We start from the raw sequence: 21,966 nt of genomic DNA on the forward strand, positions 1-21,966 counted from the left end.
GGTGCAAGTTCTGCATACCTCAAGGGCCATCTGCTTGTCCGTATCCCCCGAAACAGATTGGTGATCCCCACCAAAGATGTCCGCCAGATGTTTAGATGGAATTTAGAATCATAGAGTTGGAAGGGACCTCCTGGAACCCTTGAACCTTCACAGAATCAGCCTCTCCGTCAGATGTCTATTTAGCCTCTGCTTTAAAAATCTCCAAAGATGGAGAACCCACCACCTCCCGAGGAAGCCTGTTCTACTGAGAAACCACTCTGTCAGGAATTTCTGCCTGATGTTTAGACAGAATTTCTTTTGAATTAATTTCATCCCATTGGTTCTGGTCCATCCCTCCGGGGCAAGAGAGAACAACTCTGCTCCATCCTCTACATGGCAGCCTTTTAAATACTCGGTTACCAGATCCCCTCTCGGTCGTCTCCTCTCCAGGCTAAACAGACCAAGCTCTCCCAATCTTTTTTCATACATCTTGGTCTCCAAACCCCTCACCATCTTTGTTGCCCTCCTCTAGACACACTCCAGTTTGTCTACATCCCTCTTCAACTGGGCTGCCCACAGTTGTCCAAGTGAGACCAAACCAGGGCAGAGTAAATCAATTCCATCACCTCCCATTTGGGTCGCTTGGTCATAAGAGCGTAAGAGAAGCCATGCTGAATCAGGCCAATGGTCCATCCAGGCCAACACTCTTTGTCTCACGGTTGACAAAACTCAGGGGCATTAAGGAGGTCCATCAGCAGGACCTGTAGCCCTCCCACTGTTGCCCCCCAAGCACCAAGCAGACAGCATCAATGCCTCAGAGATAAGAAAATAAGAGAAGCCATACTGGGTCAGGCCAATGGCCCATCCTGGCCAACTTTCTATGTCACGCAGTGGCCCAAACTCAGGTGCCATCAGAAGGTCCACCAGCGGGCTCAGAACTCCAGAAGCCGTCCAACTGTGGCCTCACTGAAATGCAGGGATGGCACCACTTCCGGGATTCCTCAAAGCCTAAAAAATATTCCAGGGGTTCCTCCAAGGTCAAAAGGCTGGAAAAGGCACCGCCCGGTGCTGGGATGGTATTTCCCACCTCCAGTTTTCTTATTCTGCTGCCCACGGTCCCGGACTTGACACCAGGGAGGCCATAAGTTTGGTTCCTCGACTTCCTGTCACATGGCTCTGATGTCACCTCCTTGCGGCTCAGCGGGCCCCAAGCCTGGGAAGCCAAAGACGATTGCTCAAGCTCTCCGAGAGGCGCTGCGACGTTTCGACAGCGAGCAAACCGGCGAGGCTTAGAATGTCCTTGAGTGTTTATATATACCCAACCCTACGACTATTTTAAAAGAAGCCATCGTCACGTCAGCAAAATAAACCCCTGCACAATGGGGACGCCGTGCCAGGTTAAACACAGCGTTTACCCAAGGCGCAAAAAAGGCCACTTCAACATCCATTAGCGTGCTGGGCAAACAGATGCTCTCACACACTTGCCCGGGGGGACGGGGACACAAACATCATGTTTCAGTATATTTCCCCAGCACAGGAAAGAGGGAGTTGTTAATGGACAGTCGCTTTTGAAAACAGATAATTGCCCCTTCCGCACAAAAAATCTGCCCTTTCATTCTGAGCACATCTCTTGAAGTTCTGCCGAGACGCAGCCCGACGCAGCCCGCTAAATTACACCAAGAGGTGCCAAGATAAACCACCTTGAGAAAGAGTCCCGTTTGAGGATCGCGAACGCTGCTCCCGACAGATGGCCAACTCCTTGTGCAACTTCCTGGCTGGCGGGAAAGACTCTCTCGGCAATGCTCAAGAGTCATACGACTGTTTACTTATTTCACCCACGCCGCCTGAGAAAACACTTTCGGCTCACGGAGTCGGGCAGATTTCTTTCTTTTTTTCGAAAGGCAAGGAGATCCATACCACTCGGGACTTCTTTTTTTTCGAGATATTGTGAAGTTTGGGCTTGTCGGCGAGCAAACACGGATCCGAAGCGAAAAGGTGTGTCTACGTTTACCTTTCTCAGTTCCCCAAAGCAATCGCCTGCGGGTCTGCTTCCCTGTCCCTCCTTCCTTCTCTGCACCTGTTTTTCCGTGCTTTTCTCCTCGTTACTGGAAGTGACTAGCCCACCAGGTTTGGGAAAGGAAATGCGGCGGGCACTGAACTGCAAAGGAAAGGCGGTCGGAACGGGGTGGGATCACGGTCAGGCCCGTACATTATTATGATTACTATCCTGAAAGCCCGTTGTATGCAGGAATGCAATGGGTGCTAGAGCTGGGTGCCCCCAGAGGGAGCCAACACCACCCAACCTACCGTAGTGGCTTGCGACGGGGCCGTCGGCTTGGCAGGCGGGCACAGGGCGCATGGCAGTGAAGCAGAAGGTCACGCTGCCGGCTGGGGTGCCATCCCCACAGCCAGTCAGGCTGGTGCATTGTGCTGCCAGTTGGCCCACCACGACCGGCTTCTGGAGATGGGCACTCCAGGAGCCGGCCCAATCTGGGCGCAGGCAGAAGCGCAGGCCGGACACCCAAATGTGTTCTGGATAGTGTTCTGCCCATAGTGGCTTTTCAGAAATATCAGAGCAAAAAGTCCCATAACAAAAAGTTCCATAAGAAAAACCCCAATGAAAACCCCATTACAACCACACAAAATAGTACATAAAGAACCTCTACAGGGTAAGAAAAAATTAGTCCTACACTCCGTGGAACGCTTGACAGCCAGGCTGCAGGGGCTGTGTCAAAAAACCATCACCCAAGATAGTGAGGGGTGGCAGACATCTCAGTGGTATACATGATGAAGGGGCCCAACCAGATCTTCCTCCTGCACTGGCCTTAACCGTAAACCTGGTGGAAGAGATCCATCTTACAGGCCCTGCGGAAAGTTGACAAATCCTGCAGGGCCCGTAGCTCTGCCGGGAGCTCATTCCACCAGGTAGGGGCCAGGACCAAAAAGGCCCTGGCCCTGATCGAGGCCACTGTGAAGCTGCCAAATCAGGCCCTTAGTTCATCAAAGTCAGTACTGTCTACTCTGACTGACAGCAGCTCACCAAGATCTCAGGTGGAAGTCTTTCACATTACCCACCATCCAATCCTTTTAACGGGAGATGCCGGGAATCGAACCTGGAGCTTTCAGCATGCCAAGCAGATGCTCTACCACTGAGCCACGGCCCTCCCATGGCCCTCTTTTGCTGCCTCAGGAATAGCACCCAACACCATGCACCCCCATTAAAAAGGCACTAAATCGAAGAAGAAGAAGAAGAAGAAGAAGAAGAAGAAGAAGAAGAAGAAGAAGAAGAAGAAGAAGAAGAGTTGGTTCTTATATGCCGCTTTTCTCTACCTGAAGGAGTCTCAAAGCGGCTTACAGAAGAAGAAGAAGAAGAAGAAGAAGAAGAAGAAGAAGAAGAAGAAGAGTTGGTTCTTATATGCCGCTTTTCTCTACCCGAGGGAGTCTCAAAGCGGCCTACAGAAGAAGAAGAAGAAGAAGAAGAAGAAGAAGAAGAAGAAGAAGAAGAAGAAGAAGAAGAAGAAGAAGAAGAAGAAGAAGAAGAGTTGGTTCTTATATGCCGCTTTTCTCTACCTGAAGGAGTCTCAAAGCGGCTTACAGAAGAAGAAGAAGAAGAAGAAGAAGAAGAAGAAGAAGAAGAAGAAGAAGAAGAAGAAGAAGAAGAAGAAGAAGAAGAAGAGGAAGAGTTGGTTCATATATGCCGCTTTTCTCTACCCAAAGGAGTCTCAAAGCGGCTTACAGAAGAAGAAGAAGAAGAAGAAGAAGAAGAAGAAGAAGAAGAAGAAGAAGAAGAAGAAGAAGAGTTGGTTCTTATATGCCGCTTTTCTCTACCCGAGGGAGTCTCAAAGCGGCCTACAGAAGAAGAAGAAGAAGAAGAAGAAGAAGAAGAAGAAGAAGAAGAAGAAGAAGAAGAAGAGTTGGTTCTTATATGCCGCTTTTCTCTACCCGAGGGAGTCTCAAAGCGGCTTACAGAAGAAGAAGAAGAACAAGAAGAAGAAGAAGAAGAAGAAGAAGAAGAGGAAGAGTTGGTTCATATATGCCGCTTTTCTCTACCCAAAGGAGTCTCAAAGCGGCTTACAGAAGAAGAAGAAGAAGAAGAAGAAGAAGAAGAAGAAGAAGAAGAAGAAGAAGAAGAAGAAGAAGAAGAAGAAGAAGAGTTGGTTCTTATATGCCGCTTTTCTCTACCCGAGGGAGTCTCAAAGCGGCCTACAGAAGAAGAAGAAGAAGAAGAAGAAGAAGAAGAAGAAGAAGAAGAAGAAGAAGAAGAAGAAGAAGAAGAAGAAGAAGAAGAATATAATCCCCCTGCCATTGACACCCATTAATTCACGGGTTCAAGACCAGCTGCGTCCCAGCTGTCCTAACGTACCCTGCCATTTTGTTCATAAAACTCATCACCGCTAAAGGCCACACCAGCAGTTAGGCAGTTCATGAGTCACAGTCCTGTTATTTTTTACATTTGATACAGTGCTTAATAGCTTATAAATGCTTCAATAAAGAATTAATGGCTGTGATTATTATGGTTATAAAGGGACACTCAGTTGCTGGCTGAACAACAGAGTAGAGCCCAGGAAAACCATTTCTGAACTTCCCCACACGGGAACACACAAGTTGCCTTACAGAGGAAGAGGAAGAGGAAGAGGAAGAGGAAGAGGAAGAGGAAGAGGAAGAGGAAGAGGAAGAGGAAGAGGAAGGTGCCTTCACCACCGCCCCCCCCCATGCGATCGCCACTCTCTTCCGCACCCGCGCATTTCTTGCAGGGACCCCACTGGTTTCTTTTAAGCCAAGGGATTTTCAAATGCAGCCCAAAAAGGAAGCAAAGCATTCTAAAAGGCAGGAATGGAGCTTTAAAAGAAATACAGCCAGGAGGGCCCGGCGTTTTGCAATGCTCCAGATCGGGAACGTGGTTACGACTCATTTTGCCTCAGAAGCAGGAGGGCCCTGCCAAAAGAAAGAATCCAGGAAAGGCCCCGAGCTTCAGAAAGCTCGAAGGGAACAATTTGTTTCAATGAGGAAATAGATGGCAATCTCTCCACCTGACACGCAGGTGCTTTTCTGTTCAGCCCAAGCCAGGGGAGGGGGAAGGAATTTCTAAGGGACGCAACGGATTGCTCAGATGGCACTGCGGTAGATGATGAGAAGGGACATTTCTCCAGGAAATTCCTGCATCGATTCCACTTTATATACAGTTACGATCACGGTACGATACAATGTGGGACAGTGAAGGCAAAGGGGTGAAGGCAAAGGAGTGGCAGGTGACAGTGGATGAGCGAGAGGGTTATGAGTGTCCTGCACAGTGCAGGGGGTTGGACTAGATGACCCAGGAGGTCCCTTCCAACTCTATGATTCTATGATTCTATGATTTTATGAGTACTAGTTCCCCAAATGGATGGAGGGTAGGGGACTGGGGGGGAGGAGGCAGCCACCACCAAAACTGGTCTCTGAACAGGACAACTAACCTTCGGCAGGCCTGTACCACACCATGAATTGGACCAGAGCCAGAGCCTTCTTGCTCCTGGCCCCTCCCTGGTAGAATGAGCTCCAGGAAGAGCTAAGGGCCCTGCTATTTTGGAGGGTGGACTCCATAGCATTCTACTCCTTCCCCGCCCCCAATCCCACCTGCTCCTGACACCACCCCCAGAATCTCCAGGTGTTTCCCAACCCGTAGTTGGCATCCCTGCTTCTTCACAGTGCAGCCTCAAGCAATCCAACCGGTGAGGCCAACAAAGAATATTGATAAATGTCAGGTTCATGGGTGTTGGCTTTTGAAATATCCATAACTGCCCTGAGGTTATAGAGTTTCCTCCTACGGCAGGCTGCGTAGTTTCTGAATATCCCAGCCAACGCCAGCTTGCCCTGCCACATAGCATGGTCCAGAAATATTATGGTCTGTCGCAGTCCCAGGCAAAGGGGACGATCAAACCTACAGCGGCTGGCCATTCTCAGCCAAAAGGGTTCATTTATTCACTTAAAACATTTATGACCTGCCCTCCCCCCAAAAAAAAGAAGAAGAGGAGGAGTTGGTTCTTATATGCCGCTTTTCTCTACCCGAAGGAGTCTCAGAACGGCTTCCATTCGCCTTCCTTTTTCTCTCCCCACAACAGACACCTTGTGAGGTGGGTGAAGCTGAGAGAGCCCTGATATTACTGAAGAAGAAGAGGAGTTGGTTCTTATATGCCGCTTTTCTCTACCCGAAGGAGGCTCAAAGCGGCTTACAGTCGCCTTCCCTTTCCTCTCCCCACAACAGACACCCTGTGAGGGAGGGGAGGCTGAGAGAGCCCTGAGAGAACTGAAGAAGAAGAAGGTTGGTTCTTATATGCCGCTTTTCTCTACCCGAAGGAGGCTCAAAGCAGCTTCCATTCGCTTTCCCTTTCCTCTCCCCACAACAGACACCCTGTGAGGTGGGTGAGGCTGAGAGAACCCTGATATTCCTGCTCGGTCAAAACAGTTTTATCAGCGTTGTGGGGAGCCCAAGGTCACCCAGCTGGTTGCATGTGGGGGAGTGCAGAATCGAACCCGGCATGCCAGATTAGAAGTTTGCATTTCTAACCATTACACCAAACTGGCTTTGATGATTTGTAGAGTTGAGGACAGGGGAGGGGGCGGGGGGGCAGCAGCAGAAGAAATTTTCTTAGATTGGATTACATGATAAATAGAGAGACTGCTGGAGATTTTATAAAGAAAGATTTTCTGCTATAACTTTGCAATCATCTAATAATCAGTAATTTTATGACATGCTTATTAGTTTGGACTGATATATATGTTTTTGTCACCCAAAAAATCAAAAGTTTAACTGAGACCTTTATAGATTCAGGTGGGTAGCCGTGTCAGTCTGAAGAAGCAGAAGAAAGTTTGAATCAAGGGATACCTTAAAGGTGCCCCTGGCTGGACTCAAACTTTGTTATGATACTTTTTGACTTTCTCTTTTATTCCTTTTTCTTTCTTATATATCAGTTCTCTCCCTGGTTTTGTTTTTTTAACTTTGTCTTATTGTTTTAAAATTTTCAATTAAAATAATTATATGAACTGCCCTTCCATCTTGTGAAACTCTGTGTGACTTACAACATAAGTAAAATAAATTAATAGAAAGACATAAAAGACCAAACTTTAAAATCAGAATCAGGACTGCCAATAAATGTCTAAAAAATTAAAATTAATGAACCGAGTAACCTCCAGGGTCATCTAGTCCAACTTCCTGGAGAATGAAGGAAACTCACAACTACCTGTCCACCCACAGTGACCCCTATTCTTTGCCCAGATGATGCCCCCCTGCCAAAAAATCCAGAATCCCTGGCCTAAAAGAAATTTGCCTCCCAAAGTGGCAATTGACATTTCCCTGAATATGCAAGAAGGGGTTGCAAGAGCCAAGCACCAACACAATCCCTTCAGGCCACCCACTCACCATCTGCCTCTGCTTAAAAATCTCCAAAGACGGAGAACCCCCCATCTCCCGAGGAAGCCTGTTCCACTGAAGAACCACTCTAACTTCCAGGAACTTCTTCCGGATGTTTAGACGGAATTTAGAATCATAGAAACATAGAGTTGGAAGGGACCTCCTGGGTCATCTAGTCCAACCCCCTGCACTGTGCAGGACACTCACAACCCTCTCGCTCATCTACTGTCACCTGCCACCCCCTTGAACCTTCACAGAATCAGCCTCTCTGTCAGATGGCTCTCCAGCCTCTGTTTAAACATCTCCAAAGATGGAGAACCCACCACTTCCCGAGGAAGCCTGTTCCACTGAGAAACCGCTCTGTCAGGAACTTCTTCCGGAGGTTTAGACGGAATTTAGAATCATAGAATCATAGAGTTGGAAGGGACCTCCTGGGTCATCTAGTCCAACCCCCTGCACTAGAAGAAGAAGAAGAAGAGTTGGTTCTTATATGCCGCTTTTCCCTACCCGAAGGAGGCTCAAAGCGGCTTACAGTCGCCTTCCCATTCCTCTCCCCACAACAGACACCCTGTAGGGTAGGTGAGGCTGAGAGAGCACTGATATCACCGCCCGGTCAGAACAATTTTATCAGCGCCGTGGCGAGCCCAAGGTCACCCAGCTGGTTGCATGTGGGGGAGCGCAGAATCGAACCCGGCATGCCAGATTAGAAGTCCGCACTCCTAACCACTACACCAAACTGGCTCTCTTTGCAGGACATTCACAACCCTCTCGATCATCCACTGTAACCTGCCCCCCTTGAACCTTCACAGCTCGGAGTTAGAAGAAACCTGGAGTTTGGGGTATGGAACCTGGGGAGAGGTAGGTAACGAACCTCAGTAGGGCCTATTGCCGCAGGGTCCACCCTCCAAGCCAGCCATTTTCTCCGGGAGAACTGACCTTAGTCAGTCAGAGATCAGCTGTAATAGCAGAAGATCTCCAGGTGCCATCTGGAAGTTGGCAATCCTATTTGCTGGTCACAATTGTATGTACCTACTCCAACAGCTTGGTGCCATGGTTATGAGCTGCAGCCTCTAATCTGGAGAACCAGGTTTGAGTCCCCAGCTGGGTGACTTTGGGCCAGTCGTAATTCTCTTAGAGCTGTTCTCAAAGAGCAGTTCTCTTAGAGCTTTCTCGGCCCCACCTACCTCACAGGTAAAGCCATTGTGGTGTAGTGATTAAGAGTGGTGAACGATAATTTGGAGAACTGGGTTTAATTCCCCTCTCCTTCACAGGCAGCCAGATGGGTGACCCTGGGCCAGTCTCTGTTCTCATAGGACAATTGTTTCAGAGCAGTTCTCTTAGAGCTCTCTCAGCCCCACCTGCCTCGTAGATAGATTCAGCATGGTGCAGTGGTTAAGAGCGGTGGACTCTAATCTGGAGAGCCGGGTTTGATTCCCCAGTCCTCCTCCACATGCGGCCAGCTGGGTGATCTCTGACTAGTCAGGTTTACGGTTGAGACCAGGCTTAACACCTACGCCCCCCCGGGACCTGAGGATTGGGATTAGACATGAGTACCATCAGTATCCCCTCTCCACTTGCTAAGGGGGAATGGGTAGTTGATTAGCCGCTCTTGCCAGGTAGTCATTAATATTGACGTGTTAATTGGTTTTAATGTATTTTATGGGGTTTATACTGTTGTAACCCGCCACGAGCCGCAAGGGAGTGGCGGGAAATAAATTCAATAATAATAATAATAATAGTCACAGGTCTCTTAGGACTGTTTCTTGCAGGGAGCAGTTCTGTCAGAGCTCTCTCAGCCCCACCTACCTCCCAGGATGTCTGTTGTGGGGAGGGGCAGGGACAGGGGTACGGGAGCAGCTGAGAGAGGGACTCCTTCAGGCAGTGAAAAGCTCTTCTTCCCCTTCCAACAGCCCCCCCCCGCCACATCTCGCCAGAGGAAAGTGACTGTTTTCAATGCTCTGAACAGGTGCGCATAGGTCACGGAGAGCCTTGGGAGGCCCCTCTGCTCCTCCGCCCGCCATATGTCGCCCACCCGTGAGTTCACCCCTTTCCTTCATTACTGCAACAGACACCAGTACTGGCCATATGCACAGTACCTTCCCTGGGGGCGGCCGGGGCGGGGGGTGTGGGGACGGACCCCCTTCCACGTCCATCCCAACCAGCCCACTCCAAGCTCTCATGAGTCGTCTTTTAACGTCGCCCGTATCAAAGAGGCTTTTTTCATAAATCTTTCAGATCCCCATTAAGGGAAGCCGCTTCCTTAATTTTCGGGCTTTTATCTAACCATTGAGCCAGCCTGCTTTCGGGCTTCAAAAACCGCAAGGGGTGGGGTGGGGGGGAGTGGGGGAGGCGGTAAGAAAGGTGCAAGGATTGCTACTGTAGAGCCAGTTTGGTGTAGTGGTTAGGAGTGCGGACTTCTAATCTGGCATGCCTGGTTCGATTCTGCACTCCCCCACATGCAGCCAGCTGGGTGACCTTGGGCTCTCCACGGCACTGATAAAGCTGTTCTGACCAAGCAGTGATATCAGGGCTCCCTCAGCCTCACCCACCTCACGGGGTGTCTGTTGTGGGGAGAGGAAGGGACGGAGAATGTAGGCCGCTTTGAGACTCCTTTGGGTAGAGAAAAGCGGCATATAAGAACCAACTCTTCTTCTTCTTCTTCTTCTTCTTATGCCTGGCTTCTAAAAATTGGGGGGGGGGAGCAGGGTGACACTCGCTTCGGTCTGTACCTTGTGTACTTGGAAAGGTCACGGGAGGCAGGGAACGGCTTTTGAAGGACACCAGGGGTTTAGAAAGCACAAGGGGCGCAGAAAATCCACCTCTTCCACAGGAGGCGGCTCATCTCAGCTTCTCTAGGCTCATGAAAGGGGGGGGGTTATTTTTGGTTGCCGTCACTGCAGTGGCCAGAGGACCTAAGTTTTAAAAGGCTCTGGGGAGACCCAAGCTTGAGTCCCCACTCTACCACTGAAGCCTGCCAGGTGGCCTTGGGCCAGCCACACGGTCTCAGCCTAACCTCCCTCGCAGGGTTGTTGTGAGGACTGAAATGGAGGGGAGTTGTGAGGACAAAAACGTCGGGGGGAGAGTCAGGTTGGGAGTCCCTATGGCAGGGGTGGGCCAAGTGTGGCTCTCCAGACGTCCACGGATTACAATTACCATGAGCCACTGCCAGCATGGCAGGGCTACACCTACCCCTACCTACTACAGGAACCAGACTTCCAATCCCCTAACACAGGGGTAGTCAACCTGGGGTCCTCCAGATGTCCATGGACTACAATTCCCATGAGCCCCTGCCAGCATTTGGTGTAGTGGTTAGGAGTGCGGACTTCTAATCTGGCATGCTAGGTTCGATTCTGCGCTCCCCCATATGCAACCAGCTGGGTGACCTTGGGCTCACCAAGGCACTGATAAAGCTGATCTGACCGAGCAGTGATATCCGGGCTCTCTCAGCCTCACCCACCCCACAGGGTGTCTGTTGTGGGGAGAGGAAAGGGAAGGCGACTGGAAGCCACTTTGAGCCTCCTTCAGGTAGGGAAAAGCGGCATATAAGAACCAACTCTTCTTCTCCTTCTTCCCCGAAACCACGAGAGCGCTCATACCCGGGAGACAAAGAGCAGGAGAAACGGAACAAGCCAGTCCCCCAGCCTGTGGCCAGGTCTATCAAAGCAGGCAGGGAAAGGCCTCAGACCCCCCCCCCTCCAGAGCTCTCGTGGCCCCCTGGGAGTCCTTGGACCTCTGGTTGGGAATCCCTACTCTAGTCTTTTCGTTGGCACTTCTAAAAAAAACCCTCCGCTATTGGCAGGGAAAAGATTATGTTCCAGAAAGCCCTCCGCTGCTGGCCTTCCAAGGGGTCCCCAAGGCACAGCTTTTAAGATCTGCACACCCCCGCCCTTTCAGCACTGGAGTCGCTCTCTATTCCCCGGATAATTGTATGTCTCTTTGTGCGAAAGCTGCTCCACAACGTATCGATTCCCCTGCTTTAGGGCACAGGGGGGTGGGATATTACTTTACATACCCCATTTTGGAACATTCAGCACCTTGGCACGCTTACCGACTGCCCTGTTTTATTTAAACCCCACGTGGGGGGCCCACTCCAATCAAGACGGCTACGTGCGGCCCCCTCGGGACAATTCGGACGCTCGCCCCATGTTCAAAAGTACTAAACCTCCCTGAGTTCTGGTGGGGATTCCACGGATCTTGCAGATCACCACAAGTGAAGGGAGGCATCTCTCTGTTGCAAATGGGGGGGTGGAAGTCAAGGAAGTCCCCAGTTGGGGTACGTCAGAGATCTCCTGGGATGACAACCACCTGCAGGTGACAAGAGGTCAGTTCCCTTCGGGGAAATGCCCACGCTGGCATTATACCCTGCTGACGTCGCTCCCGTCTGCAACCCCACCGCAAAAAATCTTCAGGTGTTTCCGAACCCAAAGCTGGCAACCTTAGGGAGTCCAAGGGAGACCTTGTGGCTTAGGGTTCCCAACCTTCAGGGGGAGCCTGGGCATTGCTTGGAATTATAACCGATCTCCAGGCGACGGAGAATAACTTATTATTATTATTATTATTATTATTATTATTATTATTATTATTATTAGATTTATTTCCCGCCTCTCCCGATAGGCTCGAGGCAGGTCACAACAACTAATCCCATTAAAATTCCCATTAAAACATCAATCTACTAACATGACGGCTAAAAATCCCATCCCTCCTCCAATTATGTTATTGGCTTGATTTTGTTGTTAGTTGCGAAGTCGTGTCCGACCCATCGCGACCCCATGGACACTGATCCTCCAGGCCTTCCTGTCCTCTACCATTCCCCGGAGTCCATTTAAGTTTGCACCGACTGCTTCAGTGACTCCATCCAGCCACCTCATTCTCTGTCGTCCCCTTCTTCTTTTGCCCTCGATCGCTCCCAGCATTAGGCTCTTCTCCAGGGAGTCCTTCCTTCTCATGAGGTGGCCAAAGTATTTGAGCTTCATCTTCAGGATCTGGCCTTCTAAGGAGCAGTCAGGGCTGATCTCCTCTAGGACTGACCGGTTTGTTCGCCTTGCAGTCCAAGGGACTTTTCTCCAGCATGGCTTGATTTATACCCCACCAAATTTCCTGCCAATGGGGACCCAAGTGCCTTACAACTCTTCTCTCCTTTATCAGTTAGGTTCTATCGCACTGAACCCTGCGGAGGCCCCTCCCCTCCAACACCCAGCTCTTCCCAGGCTCCGCCCATAAGCCTCCAGGAATTTCCCAAACTTGACCCAGAGATGGCAACACTACAGTAACTCCAGGATCTGATCCTGCTGTCTGCCCTTTAACAAATATTTATTCAATGTTTGTTTGTTATTTGTTTATTTAGCCTGTACATGTTACCATATTTATCACTAGAATTAAAGCCCGTTGTAGCTGATACAACTAGCATGGAGGGAGGGGGAGAAATAGCAAGGAGACAGGGAGGTAAAAAGGAAGAGAATGATTAAGAAAGATAAAGAAAGGATAGAAAAGGAGGAAGAAAAAGTAAAGAAAAGAAAGACGGGAAAGAGAGTGTCAGACAGGAGTATAGGTAGAAGGAAAGTAACAAAGGAAGAGAGAGAGATAGAAAGGACAGAGAGAAATGTAGAAAGAAAGAGAGGGAGAAGAAGACCAAGAGAAAATTACAGAGATGTAGGAAGAGATAGAAAGGAAAAAGAGAAAGGGGGTAAGACCGGGCCAGGGGGAGCACAGGCATCACTCCCACCCACCCCCACGGCACTGATAAAACTGTTCTGACCGAGCACTGATATCAGGGCTCTCTCAACCTCACCCACCCCACAGGGTGTCTGTTGTGGGGAGAGGAAAGGGAAGGCGACTATAAGCCGCTTCGAACCTCCTTCGGGTAGGGAAAAGCGGCATATAAGAACCAACTCTTCTTCTTCTTCAACAGTAAAAAAAAAGCAGAGGAAGACTGATCTAAGTGACAGACAGGTGTGTTTGCTCTCTACGATATCTGCCCTTTCTCCTTTCCCCGCACCTGTTATGGGGAAGGCCTTCTTCCTGAGGAATATAAGGTCAGAACCATCCCAAGGTTTGACTCTGTGCTGATGCCATAACAGGAAGCCCCGTGAAGGCTGGGTTGTTAAGGATAAAGGGTCACCATACACACAAACACACATAGCCCGGACGCAGGCCCGCAAACACACACACTAAGCTCTCCGCAGTCTGGAGTGTTTGCCGACAGAGTGAATGCCAGGGTGTGTTTTAACATGCCATCCCCGAAAAGGAAACGGCCAGATATGCACCTGGTGCCTGGGCACAAAAGGCTGACTCACCTGCCTTGCATTCATTACCCTTTCAAAAGGAGAGATGTGAGGACACGGTGTTCTTCTCACAGGCCAAGCCATTTTCCCATGTCATCCTGAACAGGTGCGTATACACACACATTTCTAGGAAAGGGGGACCTTCCTGACGCAGATGCGGGCGGTGTGCAACCTGCCTTTTTGCTGAGGGGCAAGGCTGCTCGTGTCTGGAGAGCCACTGGGGTGTGATCATAGAATCATAGAGTTGGAAGGGGCCATACAGGCCACCCAAGGGACCAAGCCCTATGAAGATAGGTTGAGGGACTTGGGAATGTTCAGCCTGGACTAGATGGCCTGTATGGCCCCTTCCAACTCTATGATTCTATTCTATGATCTAGTCCAACCCCCTGCTAAACGCACGATCAGCCCAGAGCATCCTAAAGCATCCAAGAAAAGTGTGTATCCAACCTTTGCTTGAAGACTGCCAGTGAGGGGGAGCTCACCACCTCCTTAGGCAGCCTATTCCACTGCTGAACTACTCTGTGAAAACATTTTTTCTGATATCTAGCCTATATCATTGCACTTGTAGTTTAAACCCATTACTGCATGTCCTCTCCTCTGCAGCCAACAGAAACAGCATCCTGCCAAGTGACAACCTTTCAAATACTTAAAGAGGGCTATCATGTCCCCTCTCAACCTCCTTTTCTCCAGGCTGAACATTCCCAAGTCCCTCAACCTATCTTCATGGGGCTTGGTCCCTTGACCCCAGATCATCTTCGTCGCTCTCCTCTGTACCCTTTCAATTTTATCGACGTCCTTCTTGAAGTGAGGCCTCCAGAACTGCACACAGGACTCCAGGTGTGGCCTGACCAGTGCCGTATACAAGTGGACTATGACCTCTTGTGATTTTGATGTGATGCCCCTGTTGATACAGCCCAAAATGGCATTCGCCTTTTTTACCGCTGCATCACACTGCCTGCTCATGTTTAGTTTACAATCCACAAGTACCCCAAGGTCTCGTTCACACACAGTGTTACCTAGAAGCGTATCCCCCATCCAGTAGGTATGCTTTTCATTTTTCTGACCCAGATGCAGAACTTTACACTTATCTTTATTAAATTGCATCTTGATTTGCCCATTTTTCCATTGTGTTCAGATCTCGTTGAACTCTGTGATGGAGCACTACAATCGAGCGATCAAAATCTGCTCACAGTCCCCTGCTCCAAACTGGCCGCAACCAGGGTCAGGGCCTTTTTGGTCCTGGCCCTAGTGCTCTACCTCAATCATTCTTAACCGGGTTATGAGTAACCCCAGAGTAACTCCAGACCCTGTAGGGCAGGGGTAGTCAACCTGTGGTCCTCCAGATGTCCATGGACTACAGCTCCCATGAGCCCCTGCCAGCAAATGAACAGACACCAAGAAAGAAAGAAAAAGAAAAGAGAAAGTGTCCTCTAAAAAGAGGACATTCGATCACCCTCGCTTATGCCTATATCGACAGCCAGCGTGATGAAGTGCTTTGGAGTGGAGGCCTCTAATCTGGAGAACTGGGTTTAGTTCCCCGCTCCTCCTCCATGTGCAGCCAACTGGATGACCTTGGGCCAGTCACAGTTCTCTCAGAGCTCTCTCAGCCTCACCCACCTCACAGGGTGTCTGTTGTGGGGAGAGGAACGGTAGGCGGTTCAAGCTGTGTTGAGACTCCTTTGGTTAGCGAAAATTTCTTCTTCAATGCATAATGTAATAGGCTTGATGAGAGCTGTGGGGCAATTGTCATCCAGGAAGACCCCCAGGCAGCCTCTGGAGACTGGCAACCCAACTTGCTGGGACCTGGGCAAATGCTGTCAGGGGCTCATGGGAATTGTAGTCCATGGACATCTGGAGGGCCACAGGTTGACTACCCCTGCTGTAGGGTCTCCCCGGAGGAAGGCGGCTGCAAGCAAAGTGATTAAGATATTCAGGCAGGAGAGGACTGTGTCCAACGCCAACCCTCCAAACCAGCCATTCCCTCCAGGGAAACTGGAGGTGAGCTGTAATTTCAGGGGATTCCCAGGTCCCACCTGGAGGCTGGCATCCTTAGCTGAGAGCTACTGCACCTGGGTCCATTGAAAGGACTGTGCACAGCCTGCATAAGAGTCTACCTGGTGAGATCAGCTCCCTCTGGGACAGTGACAGAGGGCCTGCAAGAAGGAATTCTTCCACCAGCCCTCCAGTTGAGGCCAGGAAATAACACCAAAACCCCGCCTGAAAACCTACCTACTAATAAAATCCCTCCTAGAGGTTTTAAACTGTTTAAATGCATACATTTTTTAATTGATTTAAAACCTGCCCTGAGCCAACCTTTCCTGAGGCGATTAGGAACTTGGACCACCTGGGCTTGCCACAGAACTGATAAAGCTGTTCTGACCGAGCAGTAATCTCAGGGCTCTCTCAGCCTCACCCACCTCACAGGGTGTCTGTTGTGGGGAGAGGAAAGGGAAGGTGATTGGAAGCTTCTTTGAGTTTCCTTTGGGCAGTGAAAAGCGGGACATAACAACCAACTCTTCTTCTTTTCAGGAAGATATTTGAGGGCTGGATGCCAAAAATAAGAAAATTTAGTACAATAGCTTGGATTACTAAGTTTTAACGTATTAGCAGTCAACTTAGCCATTACAAAATGGTCCCGGGGGGGGTTATGCCACAATTCTAAGGTGGAGGAATTTGGATTTTTCCATAATGTCACCCCTGTTAATTGAGCAGCGGCGAAAAGTAAACTAATGATTTCAGACTTTTCTCTTTGCAACTGCAAAGCCCGTCATTATGTCAACAGCAATTATTCTGGAAGGAATGGTAAACTGACTCCCATTGACTCCCATAACATGTAAAAATTCAACAGGTGAATCGAAGAAGTTCCAAAGCGACTTACAAACACCTTCCCCTTCTCTCCCCACAAAAGACACCCAGTGAAGCAGGTGGAGCTGAGAAAGCTCTAACAGAACTGCTCTGTGAGAAAGAGCTCTAAGAGAACTGTGACTAGCCCAAGGTCACCCAGCTGGCTGCGTGTGAAGGAGTGCGGAATCATGCAATCATAGAATCATAGAGTTGGAAGGGACCTCATAGGTAGAATCATAGAATCATAGAATCATAGAGTTGGAAGGGGCCATACAGGCCATCTAGTCCAACCCCCTGCTCAGCGCACGATCAGCCCAAAGCATCCTAAAGCAAACCCAGCTCTCCCAATTAGAGTCCACTGCTCTTTAACCCCTACACTAGCGATCCCCAACCTGTGGGCCGCGGACCACATGTGGTCCTTCGACTAATTGGAGGTGGGCCCTGAAGGACGCCTTCTCCCCCCCCCCAGCCCTTTACTTCATCCCCCCCCCCAGGACTTTACAACACACTTCACTGTTGTGGCGTGTCTGTATCTTATTTTGAAGGGATGTTTAAACATTACCATAGCGATCAGAGAGCGTTAGGGCAGTGGTTGAGAGTAGAGGAGTAAACTACCCCCCCCACCGGGCCTCAGTAAAAGGCGTTGAGTGGTCCCCGCTGAGTGGTCCCTGGCGTTGAGTGGTCCCCGGTGATTAAAAGGTTGGGGACCACTGCCCTACACCACATAGGAGGAATGGAGAAGGGGGGATGTCAAAGGTTGGGATGTCACCTCCATGTGTAGACAGTTATGTGTCAGTAAGCTGCTTGTTGGGGTTCATAGAATCATAGAGTTGGAAGGGACCTCAAGGGTCATCTAGTCCAGCCCCCAGTGGGGAAGCATGGCCCTCTTTGTGCGTTGTTTGTTGGTTTCCCGAAAACATCCGATTGGCCACTGCAGAAAACGGAGCACTGGATTCAAAGGGTGCCAAAGGTCATAGTTCACCTAGGTCACCAAAAAAAAAACCCTTGGCCCAGACCCAGATGGGTCACCATGCCGAAAATATTTGGACTTTTGGGTCACCATATCGCAAAGGTTGGGAACTGCTGGGGAAACCATACGAGCCACTCCAACCTCCTTACAGCGAGGAAAGGATGAAAATCTAAGGGGTTTGCTTCTTTTAAATACATCAACTGGAAGGAATCACGGCAGTAAAACACTTTTAAATTCGCAAGGACCGAGGACCACACTTCGAGACCTGCTGCATTGAGACACTTCAATACATCTTTAAAAACGAATATATATATATATATTTATAATAAAATACAAGTGGCAAGCTTGCAGTTCTCCTTAAGGCCTCATTCATCTTTTTTATACCTCCACGGGAAAGTGGGGGGGGGGGCAATTGCTAGGCAAGTAGAAACATATGTCCAATTTCTGCTAAGGACAAACCTCCTTTTTTTCTAGACCGCTCTTCAGATACCCATGCAGGGCGACGTTTGTCCCAAACGTCTCTGGCCGTTCAGTTTTATGTTGCAGCGCTCAGAGATTACGTCTTACATGGGGCACTTCTCGAAAATACAAATGCACAATGGATGGGAGGCCTGCCAGTTAAAACTGCAAGAAACCATAAGAAGTTGGGGACCAAATAACGTGATCGGCAGGACCAAAGGGGAGGCGTTTTTCATTTTAAAAACAGGGCAGGGGGGGACGGGACCAACCCAACGGCTATGCTATGGGGGAAGTGCGGCGGGTAAATGTAAAAAAGGTTTTCTAGCGTTACTACAGTTTGCAAAAGCAAAAAAGAAGACTGTCTTTCCCGACCAAGGCCCCTGCTATTTTAAGCTGTGATCGTTGCTATGGACTAGGAATATTCTGAACCTTACACTTTCCTCAGGTTTTAAAGAGCCCAAAAGAGAACAGACACCAAAAAAAAGAAAAAGAAAAGAGAATGTGCTCTAAAAAGAGGCCATTCGATCACCCTAGCTTATGCCTATATAGACAGCCAGCGTGATGAAGTGCTTAGGAGTGGAAGCCTCTAATCTGGAGAACTGGGTTTGTTTCCTGCTCCTCCTCCACATGCAGCCAGCATGTGGTGACCTTGGGCCAGGCACAGTTCTCTCAGAGCTCTCTCAACCTCACCTCCCTCACTGGGTGTCTGTTGTGGGGAGAGGAAAGGGAAGGTGACTGGAAGCGGCTTTGAGATTCCTTCGGGCAATTGTCAGCTGTGTTGAGACTCCTTTGGTTACTGAAAAGTTCTTCTTCAATGCATATTGTAATAGGCTTGATTAGAGCTGTGGGGCAATAGTCATCCAGGAAGATCTCCAGGCAGCCTCTGGAGACTGGCAACCCAACTTGGTGTGACCAGGGCAAAGCTGGGTGAGCCTCAGTAACACTGCATGGGCTATTTGCCTCCAGTCTCAAATTAAGGCAGTGTACTATAAATAGAATCATAGAATCATAGAGTTGGAAGGGGCCACACAGGTCATCTAGTCCAACCCCCTGCTCAACGCAGGATCAGCCCTAAGCATCCTAAAGCATCCAAGAAAAGTGTGTATCCAACCTTTGCTTGAAGACTGCCAGTGAATCTCCTATTCAGAATCTCCTGATATAGGAGAGCAGCGATTTCTCAAATTTCTTACCGTTGAGAAACCCCTGAATATTCCTTAGGCTTCAGGAAACCCCAGAAGTGGTGCAGAATAGAGCTGGGAAGCATAGCCTTGCGGGGCCATCAAGAAACCCCAGGGTTTCACAAAACCCTGGTCGAGAAAGCCTGCAGTCGAGCTCGCTATTACCAAAATTGATTCTCAACATGGCCAAGTTAATGGATCCTGAAATCCGGAGACTTTGACCATGAACAGATTTTTCTACAAAAGCCCCAGGTTTGCATAAAAATCAGAAATCTGTGACAACAATAGATTTTGGAGGGTGGGGGTTTAGCCCCCCCATGACAGAAGTAGCAACTGTAGCTTTAAAAATGGATGCCCTCACAGATCTTGGTGACTACTGGGAAGGTTGCTAGGCAACTAGAATGATATGACCAGCCTTCAAGCCTTGGTTTCTATTGGGGGGGGGGGGAAGAGCCCATCTAGCCTTCTATGCCTCCCCACTCACTTCACCTTGTGGGTTCTCTGCTTGTATGTTCATAATAAGCAAACTACTCCAAGAGCCAATTTGACGGCAAGATCAATATTTTAAAATCAATAAATGTGTGGCGTGCCAAGATGAAAGGCCAAGGACACACTGAAATTCCTTGGTGTCTTAGATCACAACTGCAAAATACAGCATCTTCAGATGTACTAGAACTATCTCATCTGCACACAATCGTGTATTTAATTTTATTTAGTGTAGTAGCCCACCCAACTTCACACTCGTACTCTGACCTCCCACTTAGGGCAGGAAACCTCCAGGTAATTGCAGTCCTGGCCCGCCTGATCAGTGGGTAAGAACTGGGGTGAAACGTGGAGGGGTGCGATCGTCCCAGGGAGCAAAATGAAAAAGAAAAAGAAGGCCTTGTCTCCTTACAAGGTATTCTGACCACAGAGTTCCCGGCCGTTCCTAGAGGTACCCTTGTCACTCGTGTAGCTCTAGGAATTGCCAGGAACTCTATGGTCAGAACTTTCCTTAAGTAAATTAGACCTCATTTTTCTTTCTTATTTTTCTCCCAGAGCTCTGCCTCCGCACACAACCCCAAGTTAGGGTTACCACCCGCCAGGAGGCTCCTGGAAATCTCCTGCCATTACAATTGATTTCTAGATCAGTTCCCCTGGAGAAAACGGTTGCTTTGGAAAGCAGACTCTATGGCATTATACCCAGCTGAGGTCTCAACAGGCTCCAACCCCAAATCTCTACCAACGTCCCCACTCAGATGTGAATGTTTCAAGCGTCATGTTTAGAAAGGAATGACTCCAGGGGGGGGGGGCAACAAGCAGGGCCCACTTTTAGTCTGGCGATGGATCCTGTTCGGTTTAATATTTTGCTCCTTTAAAAAACAGCCAAAGACATTTGGTGGAGGGGGGAAAAAATGGACAAAATGCTGAACCGGTAGAATTAAGAAATAAACCCTGAATGTTGTTTTGCTTCATGTAAAAAGCCGGGGGGGGGGGGGGGAGGAGAGAAGCCAAATATGGAAGTAGTTATTACTGAAAATTTAATGACGATTCCATCAATACCGTGCAGCACTTCTGCATTTCATAGCGATTTATTTATATTTAATGAGCCTGCGACTGCTACTTTTGGGTAAAAGGAGCGCCGGCATTTGGCTACTGCTAATGTGCTTGCAAAAAAGCACGTCCCCCTCTCGCTTGCAATTTAAAGTTCTTAGAACAAACTGGAGGCTAAATTTAATTTGGTCTCTGTTGCCTAGGCAGGGTCCTTGAGAGGTTTCCCCCCTCCCGCCCCCAGCCGCCAGTGCTAATTTCCTACAGCAGCTCAGTTTAAAAACACACCTAAAACCCCCTAGATTTTGTAGTTATTTGAGATAAGTACTGACCTTGCTGAGCCTCAGACTGTCAGAACGTTAAAGACATCAAACATTCTTTGTAGTCCTGCCGGCCATCTTGTTTGGGAGGCCTGTTACGTCCAACTTCCTTCAGGTCAATTAGTACAGGGTCCCCCAACCTTTTTGAAAGCTGCAGGCACCTATGGAATGTTCAGAAGGGGTGCTGAGCACCCCCCCAAAATGGCTTCCACGGGAGGCGGAGCTGAAGGAAACAAGGCTGCCTCGGGAGGCGGAGCCAAATGGAATGCCTTTCTCCTCACACCTCCTGGGAAGGAATCCCGAAGGGAGAAATGATAACTCCTAACCCCTTATGAAATCCTTCTCATCCTTTCTTTCATTTGAATGAGGAAAACCAATAAAGAAACTCGACTGCTAAGGAACTTTTTGGTGGCAGCCTACAATTATGGTACAACCGGGAGCCCTCCCTTTCGATATTTCAAGAGGCAGCTAAAAGCGATTTCATTTAGGACCGTGTTTGATTAAAGCAATCCTAAATTGTGATTTTGAACGTTTGGTTTCAAATAGCCTTATGAATTATATTTTACATTTATATGCCGCCTTCACTGCGGCTCAGGGCAGGTTTATGTCACAACTAGCGGTGCAGCACCAGGAACGTCATCGCTTTGAGCATGTAATAAATTGGGAACACACAAAACCTCTCATGGCCAAGCACCTAACAATAAAACGTTCCGCATTCAATATCAACCTTTAGCTGTAACATTCTGATTCCACAGTTCTGATGCTTCTGCACTGTGGCCTGGCACAGCTATAGAAGCTACTGCTCTTAAGCACTGCATTACGGCGGTTCTCAGAGGCCATCAGGAGATCCACCTGCGGGGCCAGAATTTCCGCCCCCCCTCCCCGATCTTCACATCTGTGGTTGGGCCCGCCAGGAATATGGAAGGTACTTTATTCTGTCTTCCTATTCTCCTGCAGCATAGCTTCCGATTAGAGTCACCACCTCTGGGTTAGGAGTTCCTAGAGTTAGATCCCGGAC

At 49.1% G+C, this 21,966-nt stretch overlaps 1 protein-coding gene and 1 long non-coding RNA gene across 2 annotated transcripts in view; one reads left to right on the forward strand and one right to left on the reverse strand.

Moving 5' to 3' along the window:
• Positions 1-21,966, reverse strand: part of MNAT1 (MNAT1 component of CDK activating kinase) — a 160,829-nt gene that overhangs the window by 126,255 nt on the left and 12,608 nt on the right. The window lies entirely within an intron of this gene.
• Positions 54-14,338, forward strand: LOC143828854 (uncharacterized). The gene is made up of 3 exons (XR_013227936.1): positions 54-1,974; positions 8,119-8,224; positions 14,251-14,338. It is a non-coding gene; the product is annotated as an uncharacterized LOC143828854 (long non-coding RNA).

Source organism: Paroedura picta, chromosome 2 (assembly GCF_049243985.1).
Source record: "Paroedura picta isolate Pp20150507F chromosome 2, Ppicta_v3.0, whole genome shotgun sequence".
NCBI lineage: Eukaryota > Metazoa > Chordata > Lepidosauria > Squamata > Gekkonidae > Paroedura > Paroedura picta.